This window comes from Hyla sarda, unplaced genomic scaffold (assembly GCF_029499605.1).
Source record: "Hyla sarda isolate aHylSar1 unplaced genomic scaffold, aHylSar1.hap1 scaffold_1765, whole genome shotgun sequence".
Taxonomy (NCBI): Eukaryota; Metazoa; Chordata; class Amphibia; order Anura; family Hylidae; genus Hyla; species Hyla sarda.
In genome coordinates, this window is record NW_026608409.1 from 22811 (window position 1) to 39400 (window position 16590).

The 16590-nt window shown below is 46.5% G+C and overlaps 6 non-coding genes and 1 pseudogene across 6 annotated transcripts; all 7 read right to left on the reverse strand.

Annotated features, from left to right (window-relative positions):
• Positions 1-2387: 2387 nt before the first annotated feature.
• On the reverse strand, positions 2388-2520 carry LOC130313452 (U2 spliceosomal RNA; annotated as a pseudogene).
• Positions 2521-4615: 2095 nt separating this feature from the next.
• On the reverse strand, positions 4616-4806 carry LOC130313430 (U2 spliceosomal RNA). Its single transcript, XR_008861355.1, has one exon. It is a non-coding gene; the product is annotated as a U2 spliceosomal RNA (small nuclear RNA).
• A 2091-nt stretch (positions 4807-6897) lies between these two features.
• On the reverse strand, positions 6898-7088 carry LOC130313431 (U2 spliceosomal RNA). Its single transcript, XR_008861356.1, has one exon. It is a non-coding gene; the product is annotated as a U2 spliceosomal RNA (small nuclear RNA).
• A 2097-nt stretch (positions 7089-9185) lies between these two features.
• On the reverse strand, positions 9186-9376 carry LOC130313433 (U2 spliceosomal RNA). The gene has a single exon (XR_008861357.1). It is a non-coding gene; the product is annotated as a U2 spliceosomal RNA (small nuclear RNA).
• Positions 9377-11473: 2097 nt separating this feature from the next.
• On the reverse strand, positions 11474-11664 carry LOC130313434 (U2 spliceosomal RNA). Its single transcript, XR_008861358.1, has one exon. It is a non-coding gene; the product is annotated as a U2 spliceosomal RNA (small nuclear RNA).
• Positions 11665-13745: 2081 nt separating this feature from the next.
• Positions 13746-13936, reverse strand: LOC130313435 (U2 spliceosomal RNA). The gene has a single exon (XR_008861359.1). It is a non-coding gene; the product is annotated as a U2 spliceosomal RNA (small nuclear RNA).
• Positions 13937-16023: 2087 nt separating this feature from the next.
• Positions 16024-16214, reverse strand: LOC130313436 (U2 spliceosomal RNA). Its single transcript, XR_008861360.1, has one exon. It is a non-coding gene; the product is annotated as a U2 spliceosomal RNA (small nuclear RNA).
• Positions 16215-16590: the final 376 nt, after the last annotated feature.

Below are 16590 nucleotides of genomic sequence, written 5' to 3' on the forward strand. Positions count from 1 at the left end.
TGGGAGTGTTGGGGTCTTTTACTCGTCTGCATTCCTTGTAAAAGGTGATAAAATCTGATAAAACCTGCGGATCTTCTAAAAGGGACACGTTTAACTTCCAGGCATTCCTACCAGTTCTCCTTTTAAAATCACTTTTAACTTTAAAATACAATAATTTATGGTCAGAAAAAACATTGGTAAAAAGATCACAGTTAAAAGGCAGTACTTGATAAGAACAAAAAATAAAATCTATCCTGGAGCTACAGCTTGCATTGCTCCAGGTAACACCGTCTTCCTCTGGTACGTTAAAATTACATTTTTTAAAAACATCAGTGAGATTAAAATCTAAAATCAAGTTTTTTAACATAAAAGACGTCTTATCATAGTTCCTACTCACTGCGTTCGAAAAACGGCGTTCTCCCCTTAAAATACAATTAAAATCACCTGATAAAACAAGAGGACTAGAATTGTTAATAAAAAGGGGTAAAATCTCCAACATTTTTATTCTTTCATTCTTATCAGGAGAACCATAAAAATTTAAAAACTGCCATTTAATACCATTAATAAAAGCGCTGACCAATAAAATTCTGCCTGGTAAAATTTCGTTAAAACTCTCAATTAAAACGTTCCCTTTAAAAAGTATGGCGACCCCTGCTGATCTGGACTCATTTGATCCAGACCAGACTGATGGACCGTGCACCCAATCATCTTCATATTCTTTATAATTTAATCTGTGCGGGATGCCACATTCCTGCAGGAAAAGGACGGAAGCAGCAAAAACCGACAAGTAATTAAATAGGGCAACCCTTCTTACTCTGGCGCTCACACTTCTCACGTTCAAGGACAGACCGGACAACTCAGCCATGGGAATGTACAAGAAAACGTCTTACACCTCTGATTCCCCCTCCGAAGCCTCATACCCCCCAAAATCTGACTCAATTGTACGCATAGAGGAAGCAGGAGAGGAGGCACCATCACTCAGCCGACCCCCCTCCTCCATCATGATTGAGGCATAGTTGTTCTCGGGCATCCTGGCAATCAGGGCTCCAGACTCATTGGGTTCTTCCACCTCTTGCCCCTCCATAGGGGTCGGGTGTTCACTTAGTTCCGTCTCTGGTACCTCAGAGACGGTCACCCCTGAAACCTCCTCCTGGCAGGGAGGAGGGGGGGTATCCCCTATGGGGACCTGTGGAGGAACGTCACTTGGGTTCCCTGCATCCGCAGGTACTTCCATCGGCTCCCCCTGGACCGCCTCCGAATAGAGTCTTCTGGAGCCCCTCCGCCTTTTAACCTTCACCTCTCCACCCGGATCATCGCTCTCAGGGGGACCCTGAGCCAGAGGTTGCTGAGGAGCGGATTCGGCCGCCGTCCGCTCCTCTCTTAACCCAGCATGCTCCTGGGGGCCAGTTTTTTCACCACTTGCACGTTTTTTGGCCATCCTCTGCTCTTTAGGGTCCCCTCCTTTTGCCTGAGGGGGGTCTTTCTCCTTCTCCATCTCACCGCTTACCTCTTGTGGGGGGGTAATCACTGGCTCTGCTTGCCTCGGCTGGTGTCCCGGTTGCTGTCCTTGCTGCCTCCAGGGTTGCCACTGCTGCTCCGTCCTATGTCTGTGGGGACAAGAGGAGAAAAGGTGACCGAATTGTTGACAGAAATTGCACCTCCCTCCTCTTGTGCATTTCTCTGTCTCGTGCTGTGTGCTACCACATTTTTTGCATGTACTTTCACAGTTTTCTTTTGTGTGTCCATATCTGTGACACTTCCTGCAGTAGCTTGGCATCCCCGCATAAAAGAGGTCGCCACACATATTATTTATTTTAAAACGAGCTGGTGGTAGTTGTATTCCCCCTGGCAATCTGTCATCTTTTTTGCATGTAACCTGAAATCTCCACTTAGATGTCCAGATGCCACAGCTGTTCATGATTTTTCCTCTGCACTCAACCTTACTAAAATAGACTTGTAAAAACAACTCAACATCGTGTAGGTTGGCGAAAGGGGAATACATCTTTACTACCACCAGCTTAATATCGTCTAGAACGTGCTCAATAATCCGGACACCCTGAAGCTTTTTGTCTTTACTCGCAGCAGCTCTGGTAACAAAATCTCTGTGGATGCCATTTTGTGTGAACGTCACATCAAAAATTTTACGCTTCGGGTAGTCCTGGATTGCCAATATCTCGCCCTTCTGTATTCCGAAAACTCCTCCGAGCACGTCCTCTACTACGAATTTCAAATCGTCCGCCCTTTTGGTATCATCCGTGAGAATGACTCTCACGGTGTTTTTGATCCTTGCGTATGCCGGCACAGAACCTGGATCCGGATCATCATCCATGGTTCTAACCTCTCTCCACCCGAAGGTCTTGAGAGGCGATCGCTACTCGTTACCCTGGGACTAGGCCCTCTCCCCAATAGCAACAAGTGGGTGAAGCCCAGGCAATAAACCTGGGCGATCCCACAAGGCCGAGGAGAGGGGTACCCGAGTACCTTCTGACCAGATCTCCTGTATTACTACACTTGATCTTAGCCAAAAGGCCGAGAAGCGATAACCGTGAAAGGGGCGGGCCCAACAAGGTCCCCTTCATGGGCACTATCACTGCTTGCTGTCAGGGAGGCTGCCAGACAATTTTCCATGCACACTCTGGGCTGGGGGGCAGTCAACCACCAGTACACACAGCAGAACCTAAACCCATACCATTATTGCTAAGCAGCAAGACAGGGGCCCATTGCACTCCCACGGGGCCTTTTTAAATGCAATCCATAACCCGGATTTGCCAGGAACCCTTCTTACTCCTCCTACTTGCATGTGACACTGGGCTTAGGATCTGCATAGGAAACACACACACAAGCACACACCTACCTTTGTTGCCTGCAGATGCCTCCTTGGCTGTCCCCAAACGGTATCAAACCAACACCCACGGGAAGCTGTAAGCATAGAGGACATGCCTGCACCCCATTGGACTTACCTGTGTGGGTTAAATCCGGGTTATTTGACAACCTATGGCGGTGATGGTTCTGCTCAGGCAGAGCAGTGCTGATGCTCCTCATAAAGCTGTCGCTGCTGTGAAGGTTCTAGGTGACATCACAAATCCCTTTGGTTACATACACAACAAAGCTGGGTTGTTGTTGTTTACACTCTGCAAGGCCTGTGGAAGTGAGTGACATCATAGCACTGTAGTTCTGAGGGTTCAAGATGGATGCAACAATCTCCTGTTGCTTCTATGAAGGCCGTAATAGACGACATCACCAAACAGCTCCATAGTCACATACACAGCAAAGGAGAGATGTTGTTTACACCTAGTGATGTCAGTGGTATTGAGTGACATCACAGCACAGTGCTAAGGCTCCTGGGCCTGGACACAGCAGCGGCTGCAATATCTCAACGGAGAATACGTTTATATCTATGTGTGTGTGTGCGCATATATATATATATATATATATATATATATATATATATATATATTTCTCCGCCGAAATCACTTTTAAACCCATTTCCACCTTTTTTTCCCTTCTCTTCCTCTTACTTTTTTTTCACGTTTTTTTACGTTTTTCTCCTTTTCGCCTCTTTTCTGGGCGTATTATTCTTCTTTTTCTTCTTTTTTTTCGTCTAATGCATACCCCATCAGTGCAGCAATGCTTATTCAATACCGCCAGCAGATGGAGACACTGGGGGATAATTTTCTAAGGATTTATACTGATTTTTCCTGTCTGAATTTGTCGCACAGAAAGTTGCAGGCCAAATATGTGTGACATTTCTGCGACTTTAGCTTCTAGAGCATTTTTACAACATTATACATAGGTGCTGAATACATAAAAAGCGACTGTTCAGCGACAGACAAGTCGCATCGGCTGAAAGTAGGCCAGAATGTCAGTCCATGTTGGAGCAGGTTTAGATACAGTCTAAAGCATAGATCTCAAAGTCTGTGCACAGAATTTAGCAAGGGCCTCGCACCTTCTGATGCATCAGGTAGGTGCACAATAGCATAGCCTAACCCTCTGTACTTTGGTCTATATTGATGCGGGACATAGACAGCCAGCTGATGACCAATCCATTAGTGCAATGGATGGCTGGAAGCATTTGTCTTTGCCTTTGCAATACCACAGAAGCAATGCATGGTCAATGTACAGCAATGACACACCTGTGTGAACAGCCAGGAGACCCCCCCCCCCCCCCCCCCCATGTTATGTTACATAGTTACATAGTTAGTACGGTCGAAAAAAGACATATGTCCATCACGTTCAACCAGGGAATTAAGGGGTAGGGGTGTGGCGCGATATTGGGGAAGGGATGAGATTTTATATTTCTTCATAAGCATTAATCTTATTTTGTCAATTAGGAACATTCAGCACCCACCCGCTATCAAGGCAGCTGCCTATCATGTCATGCCCTACCTGCACAGGTGTGCTGGCTACTCAAATGATCCAATTAAGGAGGCCATTTAGTCAGCAGCAGCAGAAGTCCTGTGCCTGGACGCTCCAACAGGGGCCAGACACAAGCAGAAGCAGAAGCAGCAGAAGCAGCAGCAGCACCACCTTTTGTTTTTTGGCTGCAGCAGCAGCAAGGCCCACAGGGCTGGCTAGCTGGCTAGCCAGCAAGCAGGTAGCAATGAAAGTAGGAATCTTTCTTTTTAACCCTGTAAGGGGGTGGTGCACTGTACCCGAAGATACTGCCATATCGGGTCAATGCATAGGGCGACGGAAGCAAGCTTCGAAATCGGCCCCCGTTCTCAAAAATCCATTTAATATATGGTCCCCAGATAGGGGACGTATCAGATATTAAACTGATAAGAACAGATACTACACTTGATCTTAGCCAAAAGGCCGAGAAGCGATAACCGTGAAAGGGGCGGGCCCGACAAGGTCCCCTTCATGGGCACTATCACTGCTTGCTGTCAGGGAGGCTGCCAGACAATTTTCCATGCACACTCTGGGCTGGGGGGCAGTCAACCACCAGTACACACAGCAGAACCTAAACCCATACCATTATTGCTAAGCAGCAAGACAGGGGCCCATTGCACTCCCACGGGGCCTTTTTAAATGCAATCCATAACCCGGATTTGCCAGGAACCCTTCTTACTCCTCCTACTTGCATGTGACACTGGGCTTAGGATCTGCATAGGAAACACACACACAAGCACACACCTACCTTTGTTGCCTGCAGATGCCTCCTTGGCTGTCCCCAAACGGTATCAAACCAACACCCACGGGAAGCTGTAAGCATAGAGGACATGCCTGCACCCCATTGGACTTACCTGTGTGGGTTAAATCCGGGTTATTTGACAACCTATGGCGGTGATGGTTCTGCTCAGGCAGAGCAGTGCTGATGCTCCTCATAAAGCTGTCGCTGCTGTGAAGGTTCTAGGTGACATCACAAATCCCTTTGGTTACATACACAACAAAGCTGGGTTGTTGTTGTTTACACTCTGCAAGGCCTGTGGAAGTGAGTGACATCATAGCACTGTAGTTCTGAGGGTTCAAGATGGATGCAACAATCTCCTGTTGCTTCTATGAAGGCCGTAATAGACGACATCACCAAACAGCTCCATAGTCACATACACAGCAAAGGAGAGATGTTGTTTACACCTAGTGATGTCAGTGGTATTGAGTGACATCACAGCACAGTGCTAAGGCTCCTGGGCCTGGACACAGCAGCGGCTGCAATATCTCAACGGAGAATACGTTTATATCTATGTGTGTGTGTGCGCATATATATATATATATATATATATATATATATATATATATATTTCTCCGCCGAAATCACTTTTAAACCCATTTCCACCTTTTTTTCCCTTCTCTTCCTCTTACTTTTTTTTCACGTTTTTTTACGTTTTTCTCCTTTTCGCCTCTTTTCTGGGCGTATTATTCTTCTTTTTCTTCTTTTTTTTCGTCTAATGCATACCCCATCAGTGCAGCAATGCTTATTCAATACCGCCAGCAGATGGAGACACTGGGGGATAATTTTCTAAGGATTTATACTGATTTTTCCTGTCTGAATTTGTCGCACAGAAAGTTGCAGGCCAAATATGTGTGACATTTCTGCGACTTTAGCTTCTAGAGCATTTTTACAACATTATACATAGGTGCTGAATACATAAAAAGCGACTGTTCAGCGACAGACAAGTCGCATCGGCTGAAAGTAGGCCAGAATGTCAGTCCATGTTGGAGCAGGTTTAGATACAGTCTAAAGCATAGATCTCAAAGTCTGTGCACAGAATTTAGCAAGGGCCTCGCACCTTCTGATGCATCAGGTAGGTGCACAATAGCATAGCCTAACCCTCTGTACTTTGGTCTATATTGATGCGGGACATAGACAGCCAGCTGATGACCAATCCATTAGTGCAATGGATGGCTGGAAGCATTTGTCTTTGCCTTTGCAATACCACAGAAGCAATGCATGGTCAATGTACAGCAATGACACACCTGTGTGAACAGCCAGGAGACCCCCCCCCCCCCCCCCCATGTTATGTTACATAGTTACATAGTTAGTACGGTCGAAAAAAGACATATGTCCATCACGTTCAACCAGGGAATTAAGGGGTAGGGGTGTGGCGCGATATTGGGGAAGGGATGAGATTTTATATTTCTTCATAAGCATTAATCTTATTTTGTCAATTAGGAACATTCAGCACCCACCCGCTATCAAGGCAGCTGCCTATCATGTCATGCCCTACCTGCACAGGTGTGCTGGCTACTCAAATGATCCAATTAAGGAGGCCATTTAGTCAGCAGCAGCAGAAGTCCTGTGCCTGGACGCTCCAACAGGGGCCAGACACAAGCAGAAGCAGAAGCAGCAGAAGCAGCAGCAGCACCACCTTTTGTTTTTTGGCTGCAGCAGCAGCAAGGCCCACAGGGCTGGCTAGCTGGCTAGCCAGCAAGCAGGTAGCAATGAAAGTAGGAATCTTTCTTTTTAACCCTGTAAGGGGGTGGTGCACTGTACCCGAAGATACTGCCATATCGGGTCAATGCATAGGGCGACGGAAGCAAGCTTCGAAATCGGCCCCCGTTCTCAAAAATCCATTTAATATATGGTCCCCAGATAGGGGACGTATCAGATATTAAACTGATAAGAACAGATACTACACTTGATCTTAGCCAAAAGGCCGAGAAGCGATAATCGTGAAAGGGGCGGGCCCAACAAGGTCCCCTTCATGGGCACTATCACTGCTTGCTGTCAGGGAGGCTGCCAGACAATTTTCCATGCACACTCTGGGCTGGGGGGCAGTCAACCACCAGTACACACAGCAGAACCTAAACCCATACCATTATTGCTAAGCAGCAAGACAGGGGCCCATTGCACTCCCACGGGGCCTTTTTAAATGCAATCCATAACCCGGATTTGCCAGGAACCCTTCTTACTCCTCCTACTTGCATGTGACACTGGGCTTAGGATCTGCATAGGAAACACACACACAAGCACACACCTACCTTTGTTGCCTGCAGATGCCTCCTTGGCTGTCCCCAAACGGTATCAAACCAACACCCACGGGAAGCTGTAAGCATAGAGGACATGCCTGCACCCCATTGGACTTACCTGTGTGGGTTAAATCCGGGTTATTTGACAACCTATGGCGGTGATGGTTCTGCTCAGGCAGAGCAGTGCTGATGCTCCTCATAAAGCTGTCGCTGCTGTGAAGGTTCTAGGTGACATCACAAATCCCTTTGGTTACATACACAACAAAGCTGGGTTGTTGTTGTTTACACTCTGCAAGGCCTGTGGAAGTGAGTGACATCATAGCACTGTAGTTCTGAGGGTTCAAGATGGATGCAACAATCTCCTGTTGCTTCTATGAAGGCCGTAATAGACGACATCACCAAACAGCTCCATAGTCACATACACAGCAAAGGAGAGATGTTGTTTACACCTAGTGATGTCAGTGGTATTGAGTGACATCACAGCACAGTGCTAAGGCTCCTGGGCCTGGACACAGCAGCGGCTGCAATATCTCAACGGAGAATACGTTTATATCTATGTGTGTGTGTGCGCATATATATATATATATATATATATATATATATATATATATATATTCTCCGCCGAAATCACTTTTAAACCCATTTCCACCTTTTTTTCCCTTCTCTTCCTCTTACTTTTTTTTCACGTTTTTTTACGTTTTTCTCCTTTTCGCCTCTTTTCTGGGCGTATTATTCTTCTTTTTCTTCTTTTTTTTCGTCTAATGCATACCCCATCAGTGCAGCAATGCTTATTCAATACCGCCAGCAGATGGAGACACTGGGGGATAATTTTCTAAGGATTTATACTGATTTTTCCTGTCTGAATTTGTCGCACAGAAAGTTGCAGGCCAAATATGTGTGACATTTCTGCGACTTTAGCTTCTAGAGCATTTTTACAACATTATACATAGGTGCTGAATACATAAAAAGCGACTGTTCAGCGACAGACAAGTCGCATCGGCTGAAAGTAGGCCAGAATGTCAGTCCATGTTGGAGCAGGTTTAGATACAGTCTAAAGCATAGATCTCAAAGTCTGTGCACAGAATTTAGCAAGGGCCTCGCACCTTCTGATGCATCAGGTAGGTGCACAATAGCATAGCCTAACCCTCTGTACTTTGGTCTATATTGATGCGGGACATAGACAGCCAGCTGATGACCAATCCATTAGTGCAATGGATGGCTGGAAGCATTTGTCTTTGCCTTTGCAATACCACAGAAGCAATGCATGGTCAATGTACAGCAGCAATGACACACCTGTGTGAACAGCCAGGAGACCCCCCCCCCCCCCCCCCCCATGTTATGTTACATAGTTACATAGTTAGTACGGTCGAAAAAAGACATATGTCCATCACGTTCAACCAGGGAATTAAGGGGTAGGGGTGTGGCGCGATATTGGGGAAGGGATGAGATTTTATATTTCTTCATAAGCATTAATCTTATTTTGTCAATTAGGAACATTCAGCACCCACCCGCTATCAAGGCAGCTGCCTATCATGTCATGCCCTACCTGCACAGGTGTGCTGGCTACTCAAATGATCCAATTAAGGAGGCCATTTAGTCAGCAGCAGCAGAAGTCCTGTGCCTGGACGCTCCAACAGGGGCCAGACACAAGCAGAAGCAGAAGCAGCAGAAGCAGCAGCAGCACCACCTTTTGTTTTTTGGCTGCAGCAGCAGCAAGGCCCACAGGGCTGGCTAGCTGGCTAGCCAGCAAGCAGGTAGCAATGAAAGTAGGAATCTTTCTTTTTAACCCTGTAAGGGGGTGGTGCACTGTACCCGAAGATACTGCCATATCGGGTCAATGCATAGGGCGACGGAAGCAAGCTTCGAAATCGGCCCCCGTTCTCAAAAATCCATTTAATATATGGTCCCCAGATAGGGGACGTATCAGATATTAAACTGATAAGAACAGATACTACACTTGATCTTAGCCAAAAGGCCGAGAAGCGATAACCGTGAAAGGGGCGGGCCCAACAAGGTCCCCTTCATGGGCACTATCACTGCTTGCTGTCAGGGAGGCTGCCAGACAATTTTCCATGCACACTCTGGGCTGGGGGGCAGTCAACCACCAGTACACACAGCAGAACCTAAACCCATACCATTATTGCTAAGCAGCAAGACAGGGGCCCATTGCACTCCCACGGGGCCTTTTTAAATGCAATCCATAACCCGGATTTGCCAGGAACCCTTCTTACTCCTCCTACTTGCATGTGACACTGGGCTTAGGATCTGCATAGGAAACACACACACAAGCACACACCTACCTTTGTTGCCTGCAGATGCCTCCTTGGCTGTCCCCAAACGGTATCAAACCAACACCCACGGGAAGCTGTAAGCATAGAGGACATGCCTGCACCCCATTGGACTTACCTGTGTGGGTTAAATCCGGGTTATTTGACAACCTATGGCGGTGATGGTTCTGCTCAGGCAGAGCAGTGCTGATGCTCCTCATAAAGCTGTCGCTGCTGTGAAGGTTCTAGGTGACATCACAAATCCCTTTGGTTACATACACAACAAAGCTGGGTTGTTGTTGTTTACACTCTGCAAGGCCTGTGGAAGTGAGTGACATCATAGCACTGTAGTTCTGAGGGTTCAAGATGGATGCAACAATCTCCTGTTGCTTCTATGAAGGCCGTAATAGACGACATCACCAAACAGCTCCATAGTCACATACACAGCAAAGGAGAGATGTTGTTTACACCTAGTGATGTCAGTGGTATTGAGTGACATCACAGCACAGTGCTAAGGCTCCTGGGCCTGGACACAGCAGCGGCTGCAATATCTCAACGGAGAATACGTTTATATCTATGTGTGTGTGTGCGCATATATATATATATATATATATATATATATATATATATATATATATTTCTCCGCCGAAATCACTTTTAAACCCATTTCCACCTTTTTTTCCCTTCTCTTCCTCTTACTTTTTTTTCACGTTTTTTTACGTTTTTCTCCTTTTCGCCTCTTTTCTGGGCGTATTATTCTTCTTTTTCTTCTTTTTTTTCGTCTAATGCATACCCCATCAGTGCAGCAATGCTTATTCAATACCGCCAGCAGATGGAGACACTGGGGGATAATTTTCTAAGGATTTATACTGATTTTTCCTGTCTGAATTTGTCGCACAGAAAGTTGCAGGCCAAATATGTGTGACATTTCTGCGACTTTAGCTTCTAGAGCATTTTTACAACATTATACATAGGTGCTGAATACATAAAAAGCGACTGTTCAGCGACAGACAAGTCGCATCGGCTGAAAGTAGGCCAGAATGTCAGTCCATGTTGGAGCAGGTTTAGATACAGTCTAAAGCATAGATCTCAAAGTCTGTGCACAGAATTTAGCAAGGGCCTCGCACCTTCTGATGCATCAGGTAGGTGCACAATAGCATAGCCTAACCCTCTGTACTTTGGTCTATATTGATGCGGGACATAGACAGCCAGCTGATGACCAATCCATTAGTGCAATGGATGGCTGGAAGCATTTGTCTTTGCCTTTGCAATACCACAGAAGCAATGCATGGTCAATGTACAGCAATGACACACCTGTGTGAACAGCCAGGAGACCCCCCCCCCCCCCCCCCCCATGTTATGTTACATAGTTACATAGTTAGTACGGTCGAAAAAAGACATATGTCCATCACGTTCAACCAGGGAATTAAGGGGTAGGGGTGTGGCGCGATATTGGGGAAGGGATGAGATTTTATATTTCTTCATAAGCATTAATCTTATTTTGTCAATTAGGAACATTCAGCACCCACCCGCTATCAAGGCAGCTGCCTATCATGTCATGCCCTACCTGCACAGGTGTGCTGGCTACTCAAATGATCCAATTAAGGAGGCCATTTAGTCAGCAGCAGCAGAAGTCCTGTGCCTGGACGCTCCAACAGGGGCCAGACACAAGCAGAAGCAGAAGCAGCAGAAGCAGCAGCAGCACCACCTTTTGTTTTTTGGCTGCAGCAGCAGCAAGGCCCACAGGGCTGGCTAGCTGGCTAGCCAGCAAGCAGGTAGCAATGAAAGTAGGAATCTTTCTTTTTAACCCTGTAAGGGGGTGGTGCACTGTACCCGAAGATACTGCCATATCGGGTCAATGCATAGGGCGACGGAAGCAAGCTTCGAAATCGGCCCCCGTTCTCAAAAATCCATTTAATATATGGTCCCCAGATAGGGGACGTATCAGATATTAAACTGATAAGAACAGATACTACACTTGATCTTAGCCAAAAGGCCGAGAAGCGATAACCGTGAAAGGGGCGGGCCCAACAAGGTCCCCTTCATGGGCACTATCACTGCTTGCTGTCAGGGAGGCTGCCAGACAATTTTCCATGCACACTCTGGGCTGGGGGGCAGTCAACCACCAGTACACACAGCAGAACCTAAACCCATACCATTATTGCTAAGCAGCAAGACAGGGGCCCATTGCACTCCCACGGGGCCTTTTTAAATGCAATCCATAACCCGGATTTGCCAGGAACCCTTCTTACTCCTCCTACTTGCATGTGACACTGGGCTTAGGATCTGCATAGGAAACACACACACAAGCACACACCTACCTTTGTTGCCTGCAGATGCCTCCTTGGCTGTCCCCAAACGGTATCAAACCAACACCCACGGGAAGCTGTAAGCATAGAGGACATGCCTGCACCCCATTGGACTTACCTGTGTGGGTTAAATCCGGGTTATTTGACAACCTATGGCGGTGATGGTTCTGCTCAGGCAGAGCAGTGCTGATGCTCCTCATAAAGCTGTCGCTGCTGTGAAGGTTCTAGGTGACATCACAAATCCCTTTGGTTACATACACAACAAAGCTGGGTTGTTGTTGTTTACACTCTGCAAGGCCTGTGGAAGTGAGTGACATCATAGCACTGTAGTTCTGAGGGTTCAAGATGGATGCAACAATCTCCTGTTGCTTCTATGAAGGCCGTAATAGACGACATCACCAAACAGCTCCATAGTCACATACACAGCAAAGGAGAGATGTTGTTTACACCTAGTGATGTCAGTGGTATTGAGTGACATCACAGCACAGTGCTAAGGCTCCTGGGCCTGGACACAGCAGCGGCTGCAATATCTCAACGGAGAATACGTTTATATCTATGTGTGTGTGTGCGCATATATATATATATATATATATATATATATATTTCTCCGCCGAAATCACTTTTAAACCCATTTCCACCTTTTTTTCCCTTCTCTTCCTCTTACTTTTTTTTCACGTTTTTTTACGTTTTTCTCCTTTTCGCCTCTTTTCTGGGCGTATTATTCTTCTTTTTCTTCTTTTTTTTCGTCTAATGCATACCCCATCAGTGCAGCAATGCTTATTCAATACCGCCAGCAGATGGAGACACTGGGGGATAATTTTCTAAGGATTTATACTGATTTTTCCTGTCTGAATTTGTCGCACAGAAAGTTGCAGGCCAAATATGTGTGACATTTCTGCGACTTTAGCTTCTAGAGCATTTTTACAACATTATACATAGGTGCTGAATACATAAAAAGCGACTGTTCAGCGACAGACAAGTCGCATCGGCTGAAAGTAGGCCAGAATGTCAGTCCATGTTGGAGCAGGTTTAGATACAGTCTAAAGCATAGATCTCAAAGTCTGTGCACAGAATTTAGCAAGGGCCTCGCACCTTCTGATGCATCAGGTAGGTGCACAATAGCATAGCCTAACCCTCTGTACTTTGGTCTATATTGATGCGGGACATAGACAGCCAGCTGATGACCAATCCATTAGTGCAATGGATGGCTGGAAGCATTTGTCTTTGCCTTTGCAATACCACAGAAGCAATGCATGGTCAATGTACAGCAATGACACACCTGTGTGAACAGCCAGGAGACCCCCCCCCCCCCCCCCCATGTTATGTTACATAGTTACATAGTTAGTACGGTCGAAAAAAGACATATGTCCATCACGTTCAACCAGGGAATTAAGGGGTAGGGGTGTGGCGCGATATTGGGGAAGGGATGAGATTTTATATTTCTTCATAAGCATTAATCTTATTTTGTCAATTAGGAACATTCAGCACCCACCCGCTATCAAGGCAGCTGCCTATCATGTCATGCCCTACCTGCACAGGTGTGCTGGCTACTCAAATGATCCAATTAAGGAGGCCATTTAGTCAGCAGCAGCAGAAGTCCTGTGCCTGGACGCTCCAACAGGGGCCAGACACAAGCAGAAGCAGAAGCAGCAGAAGCAGCAGCAGCACCACCTTTTGTTTTTTGGCTGCAGCAGCAGCAAGGCCCACAGGGCTGGCTAGCTGGCTAGCCAGCAAGCAGGTAGCAATGAAAGTAGGAATCTTTCTTTTTAACCCTGTAAGGGGGTGGTGCACTGTACCCGAAGATACTGCCATATCGGGTCAATGCATAGGGCGACGGAAGCAAGCTTCGAAATCGGCCCCCGTTCTCAAAAATCCATTTAATATATGGTCCCCAGATAGGGGACGTATCAGATATTAAACTGATAAGAACAGATACTACACTTGATCTTAGCCAAAAGGCCGAGAAGCGATAACCGTGAAAGGGGCGGGCCCAACAAGGTCCCCTTCATGGGCACTATCACTGCTTGCTGTCAGGGAGGCTGCCAGACAATTTTCCATGCACACTCTGGGCTGGGGGGCAGTCAACCACCAGTACACACAGCAGAACCTAAACCCATACCATTATTGCTAAGCAGCAAGACAGGGGCCCATTGCACTCCCACGGGGCCTTTTTAAATGCAATCCATAACCCGGATTTGCCAGGAACCCTTCTTACTCCTCCTACTTGCATGTGACACTGGGCTTAGGATCTGCATAGGAAACACACACACAAGCACACACCTACCTTTGTTGCCTGCAGATGCCTCCTTGGCTGTCCCCAAACGGTATCAAACCAACACCCACGGGAAGCTGTAAGCATAGAGGACATGCCTGCACCCCATTGGACTTACCTGTGTGGGTTAAATCCGGGTTATTTGACAACCTATGGCGGTGATGGTTCTGCTCAGGCAGAGCAGTGCTGATGCTCCTCATAAAGCTGTCGCTGCTGTGAAGGTTCTAGGTGACATCACAAATCCCTTTGGTTACATACACAACAAAGCTGGGTTGTTGTTGTTTACACTCTGCAAGGCCTGTGGAAGTGAGTGACATCATAGCACTGTAGTTCTGAGGGTTCAAGATGGATGCAACAATCTCCTGTTGCTTCTATGAAGGCCGTAATAGACGACATCACCAAACAGCTCCATAGTCACATACACAGCAAAGGAGAGATGTTGTTTACACCTAGTGATGTCAGTGGTATTGAGTGACATCACAGCACAGTGCTAAGGCTCCTGGGCCTGGACACAGCAGCGGCTGCAATATCTCAACGGAGAATACGTTTATATCTATGTGTGTGTGTGCGCATATATATATATATATATATATATATATATATATATATATATATTCTCCGCCGAAATCACTTTTAAACCCATTTCCACCTTTTTTTCCCTTCTCTTCCTCTTACTTTTTTTTCACGTTTTTTTACGTTTTTCTCCTTTTCGCCTCTTTTCTGGGCGTATTATTCTTCTTTTTCTTCTTTTTTTTCGTCTAATGCATACCCCATCAGTGCAGCAATGCTTATTCAATACCGCCAGCAGATGGAGACACTGGGGGATAATTTTCTAAGGATTTATACTGATTTTTCCTGTCTGAATTTGTCGCACAGAAAGTTGCAGGCCAAATATGTGTGACATTTCTGCGACTTTAGCTTCTAGAGCATTTTTACAACATTATACATAGGTGCTGAATACATAAAAAGCGACTGTTCAGCGACAGACAAGTCGCATCGGCTGAAAGTAGGCCAGAATGTCAGTCCATGTTGGAGCAGGTTTAGATACAGTCTAAAGCATAGATCTCAAAGTCTGTGCACAGAATTTAGCAAGGGCCTCGCACCTTCTGATGCATCAGGTAGGTGCACAATAGCATAGCCTAACCCTCTGTACTTTGGTCTATATTGATGCGGGACATAGACAGCCAGCTGATGACCAATCCATTAGTGCAATGGATGGCTGGAAGCATTTGTCTTTGCCTTTGCAATACCACAGAAGCAATGCATGGTCAATGTACAGCAATGACACACCTGTGTGAACAGCCAGGAGACCCCCCCCCCCCCATGTTATGTTACATAGTTACATAGTTAGTACGGTCGAAAAAAGACATATGTCCATCACGTTCAACCAGGGAATTAAGGGGTAGGGGTGTGGCGCGATATTGGGGAAGGGATGAGATTTTATATTTCTTCATAAGCATTAATCTTATTTTGTCAATTAGGAACATTCAGCACCCACCCGCTATCAAGGCAGCTGCCTATCATGTCATGCCCTACCTGCACAGGTGTGCTGGCTACTCAAATGATCCAATTAAGGAGGCCATTTAGTCAGCAGCAGCAGAAGTCCTGTGCCTGGACGCTCCAACAGGGGCCAGACACAAGCAGAAGCAGAAGCAGCAGAAGCAGCAGCAGCACCACCTTTTGTTTTTTGGCTGCAGCAGCAGCAAGGCCCACAGGGCTGGCTAGCTGGCTAGCCAGCAAGCAGGTAGCAATGAAAGTAGGAATCTTTCTTTTTAACCCTGTAAGGGGGTGGTGCACTGTACCCGAAGATACTGCCATATCGGGTCAATGCATAGGGCGACGGAAGCAAGCTTCGAAATCGGCCCCCGTTCTCAAAAATCCATTTAATATATGGTCCCCAGATAGGGGACGTATCAGATATTAAACTGATAAGAACAGATACTACACTTGATCTTAGCCAAAAGGCCGAGAAGCGATAACCGTGAAAGGGGCGGGCCCAACAAGGTCCCCTTCATGGGCACTATCACTGCTTGCTGTCAGGGAGGCTGCCAGACAATTTTCCATGCACACTCTGGGCTGGGGGGCAGTCAACCACCAGTACACACAGCAGAACCTAAACCCATACCATTATTGCTAAGCAGCAAGACAGGGGCCCATTGCACTCCCACGGGGCCTTTTTAAATGCAATCCATAACCCGGATTTGCCAGGAACCCTTCTTACTCCTCCTACTTGCATGTGACACTGGGCTTAGGATCTGCATAGGAAACACACACACAAGCACACACCTACCTTTGTTGCCTGCAGATGCCTCCTTGGCTGTCCCCAAACGGTATCAAACCAACACCCACGGGA